We start from the raw sequence: 6000 nt of genomic DNA on the forward strand, positions 1-6000 counted from the left end.
GACATATAGCTGATTTGATTGCTTACACCAATATTTAGAATGCGCCGTATGTATATATGTTCTTTTGTGGTGGTTAACTTAGCTACTTACTGGATATCTTTTAAAATTGTACGATGCATATTTTCCTTTCATATTAAAGTGACAACACAACAAACTCTAAATAAGATATTATATAACCACACCATATATATGTGGTCAGATTGGATAATTAGCAATTTTAGTAATTTCGCTGATTAATGAAATCATATATGTGCCAATAAGGTGTTAGTTGGATGGTTAACACTGAGACCTGGAGATGGTAAAATTTTAGCTAGGTTTGATTTTGAGGGACATCAAATCTCGTTACTCATCTTTTGGGATTTTTCAAGTTATTTCTAAAGATTAGGAGTGATTAGTTTGATGGATAGGGGATACACTTAAAAAGAAAAATTCATGCAAAGAAGAACAATATTCTCTACTAATCTTCCACCTCATAGAACACCTCAACAATTTAAGTCATCGTTATAGCATCAGGGCCAAGTGGATCATTATTTGTTGCTTCCTAAGCCAATTTTCATTAGAAGATCAAGCTAAAAATTGTTAACATGGATCACATCATTAGTATACACACCAAACCAATATAAGAATCTTATTTTATTTTTACTATATTATAAAAATTAGCTATAAATTGAAAGTGTCAGTTTTTTTATTCAGTTTCTCATCGAAATAAGTAAAAATATAAAATTAATTTTAATTTGAATGAATATCTTATCAGATTTTTATAGAAAGTTATTGTCGAAATTAGGTAAAAATGATTTATTAGTGACTAAATTAAACCAATCATCTTATATTATTGGTGACCAAATCTTGAATAATTAGAGAATCATAAAAGCAGATTAGATAGAAATTAACACTAGGAAATGGAAAAGAAAAAGGTACACGGATTAATTCATTACCAGCATGAATGAAAAAGAGATTACAATAACATTTATTCAAACCAGACCACCTGCTATAGCAGAGACTTGACCCTAATAAAAAGACAATAAGTATTAGTACCTTGCATGACTCTGACTCTTAACAACAGCACCAATTGATTCATCTATGGTATGTATGCAAGGTTAATTAAACTAATAAGCTCAACTTCACTTCATCAATGGATGCTGTTGCTACTGCAGCTGCTACAGATGTCATCAATATCACCTTCAAAAGAGTCCTCATGTGCACTCACGCTATCATTTTCTTCTTCATCACTTTGTGTTAAATCAATCACTTTTGAGGCACCTGCCGAACTATCCTTTTCCTCTCCATCACTTTGTGTTAAATCAATCACTATAGGAGGAGCTTGAATCTGCTGCTGCTCAGGCAAAGTTGGTAAAGCACTCTTTATAAGCGAGACTTGAAGTGGTGGCACTTCTGCTACTGTTGATTGGGGAGGAGGTGGTGGAGGTGAACACAGACAGGTGGCCTCGCCGTTTGGTGGCAGGACACTTGGAAAAATACTTTTTGTCGGACGATCAAAAGACCCCCTTTTGTTGTTTTCTAGTTCGATGCCAAATATGACACGGTTACATTTGTCACACAGATTTTGGGTAGATTCTATGGAGTTTCCACGGCTTGAGTTTTGACTAGAGCCAGACATGATGATGGAGAAAAAATGAAAAGTTTGCAAACAAAAATTGGACTTGCAAAAAGAAAAAATAATTTCTAAATGGCTTGTGAAGGATGAGGGATCAAGGAGAGTCCGTTTTATAGGGATTTTCTTTGTCATCCATAGATCATGAGACCCTTAAAAGGCATATTACCATTTGTGGTTGCATAGCATAGTGTTTGGTTTTCTTATGGCCCAAGGATTATATGCTACTTCTCGATTGTATAATCTCGATCGTCCAAGTGTAAATTTCATATAACTTTTACTTTTATCAACGGCTAAAATTATATACACGTATTATCTTACGTAAGCAAAACGTTGTATTTATTTTCAAAAATCTATGTGAGATATATTTTCAATTAAAAGAAAGTATTTTGCATATTCAAGATAATGGTAAAAAAATGAATGTTTTAGATAATGTAATGAGATCCTTTTCCATATAAAACTTAATCTAATTAAAAAAAATTAATAAAATAAGTTTTACCAATTTTTTATTTTTATAATTGGCCTAATTATAAAATAAGCTAAACTTTGTGTATTTTGGTGATAAATCTAAAACTTTCTTTTTTGACACGATAGGCTTAGATTACAAAATTTTATAACAATTTCATCTAAATTTTGAAATTAATTTACAAGAAGTATATATCTGTTTTACGTGGCATGCTAGTTGACTTAATTTATTTTAAAAAATCTTAGAGAGATATATTTTCAATTACAAGAAATTATTTTATATAGTCAATATAATGGTAAAAAATAAATGTTTTAAATAATGCAATGATGATATCGCTTTCCATATAAAACTTAAGCTAATTAAAAAAAAATTAATACAGTAAGATTTACCAATTTTTTATTTTTATAATTGACCTAATTATAAAAAATAAGGTAAACTTTGTGTATTTTGGCTATCAAATCTAAAACTTTCTTTTTGGACACAATAGGCTTAGATTTCAAATTTTATAACAATTTCATATAAATTTTGAAGTTAATTTATGGGAAGTATATAGCATGCTAGCTGACTTACTTTAGTATAAGTTTATTGGACTATATCAAATCAATTGAAATTAAAACAAAAATTATAATTTTTTCTTAATAAAATTGTAATTATCTAAGAAAAAAATAATCTAACTTTTTCCTAAGGGCTTGTTTTGTAGTGAGTAAAAGGAAGAGGTAAATGGTAGCTGGAGGAAAAAAGGGAGATTCCCTTGTTTTGTTGGAAGGAAAAAAATGAAGAAGGAAAAATTAAATGTCAAATTCCCTTATTTTCGAAGAAGGAAAAGGGTAAGGAAAAAAAAATTATAAGAATTTGTGTGGAAAATGCTTAAAGAGCATTTTATGCCATTTTATTTTCCACCCAAAGAGAAGAAAACAATGTTAATTTTTTGTCTTTTCTCTATGCTTTTTTTTCCTCCAATAATTTTTTTAATATATATATATATATATAATTAATTAATTAATTAATTAATTAATTGGAGAGAAATAAAAAGAAAGTACCCATTAAGAAAAGAAAATGGATTAAAAATCAGGGAAACCTAATTAATTTGGCTGTTATTGGAAACTGAATAATACCCATTATTAATAGGAGCAATAAGCACCATCAATGACTCTATGGAAATTTAATTAATTTTTTTCTGTTTATTATGAGATTCTTTGTCATTTAAAAGAAAATTTCTGGTGGTGTTGATGATTTTACTTTGTTGGGGTGTGGAATTTCTCATTTTGGATGGATATATTTTTTCATTTAGGGCTATTTCATATTGATTTTATGGATATTAAATAATGAAATTTATATACTTTAACATTTAAATATTTCTGTTGCAAAACATTTATGGCTATAATTAATCGAAAATTAATATTTATTTTTTTACATTTTAGGAAGGATATCTTATTAGTAGATTTATTAATATTTTTTGGTATTATCATTTGAATTGTCATTAAAATAAATTACTTTGAAAACATTTATTAAAATTTTTAAATTTAAATTTAAATTTAAATTTAACATACTTTAATAATAAGAACTTCAGAAAGCAAAAATAAATAAATAAATAATAAAAACTCTTTTTCAACATTTTAAGATGTTCTTCTAAATAATAATTTCAAACAAGTTTTTTTTGTCTTCCGACTACAATCTCAAACAAAGTTTAAGAATTAATAGAGTAAACTAAGGAAAAAAAAAAACACTGATCAGTCAAATGCTTGTTGTATTATACTAAATAAATTTTAAAATATAACAAAAAAAAAAAAGAACCTTCATAAAAATTTTTATTGTGAAATATATATATATATGGGTACAAAGAGTATGATTTCTGTACTTCGCCGCGTAATAAACAACTATTTTCTCATCATCTTCAACTAATTTCATTAACAAAAATAGTACCATCATTTTCATTTATGCTTACTTACACTCAGTTTTTTTTTGTCTATATTATCTATGCCACGAATTCAAAATATAAAATATATTGTGTGGCTTATCAATTAATACGCGAGTCTCATTTATTTGTGTTTTGGATCATAATATAGATAAGAATTTCTCCTTTCACTATAATCCATCTATAATTGGCGGCTACCCTTATAATTTATGATGAGAATAGTTTAACGAGCATTAAATTCATCAAATATTTATTTTTTTTCCCATAATTATTTAAATTTTTTGGTCAAGAAGAATATTACTTTCATCACTTGCAGACATTGGTTAATCCTCCATCCATGCCAATTTGTCTAATACATAGTACCAAACCTAAATATGGTAAAAAAGCTACCTATAAATTAATGGGTATCCTTCATAACAAAAATATACATCTCCCCTCTCTTTTTCTGTAGTCAGCACAGCAAACTTATACACACCATCATTTTCATTCCCAACCATGGCTGCATATGGCTGGAACTTGAATCATGGCCCTAAAAGGCCTAATGCTCCTCCACAAATCGCCTTCAAAATTTGTAACCATGTGTTTATGAGCACACAAGCACTCATAGATCATATAGAATCTCACATGGTAGATGAAGAATCTGCCTCAAGAAGGCAATCAAACCTCATACCCTCCCAAAAATATCCATTTACCAACCCTTCATCCGAGGCTTCTTTGCCACTAACATTGTCATTTACCCCAAATAGTTATAATTTGCCTTATAATTTCCAAGAGAGAAACATTGTCTTTAGTGCATCACTAAATGTGACGCCCCTCACCCGTCTATAGTGTAGCCAAGCGAGGAGTGCCACATTCGGTGCCGGAGCACCCTATCTTGTCTTATCATATTCATTGTAAATTTTTAATATCATTTAAAAACAGGTATTTCATATGTGGAATTTTTTTTTATAACAATTTATTTCTGTGGATACCCGAGCAGAGCCTCCTCTATTTAATTGGCATCTGGTGGGTTCCACTAGTTACCTGTTAACAACAATTTCATATCTCTACATGTCATATCATGTCATTTCTACTCATACAATTTCAAGTTCATTCATTCATCTAGAAATTCATATGCATAAATTCATAACTTTATTTACAATCCAAAATATGTAATTACAATTTTTATTTACATCACAAACTAGTAATTACATCATGATTATACACAATGAACCAAAATACTAGTCTATACATAGGCCCTACCAAAATACAAAAGATTGGTAAGGCGACTCTGGACTGTATGCAAATCTGGTCAACTGCGGTCAGAACACTACTGTGGTAGCTGTTGATCTCCAGTGCCTACGCGATGGAAAATCCAACGCGCTAAGCAATTTGCTTAGTGGTGCATAATCTTAAAGCAGAATAACTAAATAATTTAAAATGACGATAATATGTGTAATTTCATAATTCTAGGTCAATGACATATTTTATAACACTTTGGAATCAATATATTTATCAGGATCTTATCTATGCATATATTTTATTTTCAGTCTCCTTAAACTCATATCAGTGAATGTATCATCAATTCTAAGACATTTATAAATTTCCTACACTTTGGGAACAGTTAAATTTAACAGTGGCTTTTATGTTCATTTCTTATACAGTCTAAGTCATTTATAACTTTTCTATACTTTGGAAATAAATTAATTATCAGTATCTTTTGTGGGTATTAATTTCATTCTCTGGCTTTTTAAACTCATATTAGAGTCTTTTGAATCGTATCAGTGTATTTTATGTCATATCGGTGTATTTCATATCATATCTGTATATTTGTGCCAAAGTAACCTATAACAAACTATAATGCTAGATATACGGGAGTATACAGGTTAGACAGCCATATGTCTACCCTGTATACATCTGTCAGGCACGAGGCCAGCTGTCAGACACGAGGCCTGTTGTCAGGCTTGTAAAGCCAGAAATAAGGTTAGGCACAATGGCCAATGGGTAGGCATATAGCCTGTAGAATAA

This window comes from Hevea brasiliensis, chromosome 4, assembly GCF_030052815.1.
Source record: "Hevea brasiliensis isolate MT/VB/25A 57/8 chromosome 4, ASM3005281v1, whole genome shotgun sequence".
Classification (NCBI taxonomy): domain Eukaryota; kingdom Viridiplantae; phylum Streptophyta; class Magnoliopsida; order Malpighiales; family Euphorbiaceae; genus Hevea; species Hevea brasiliensis.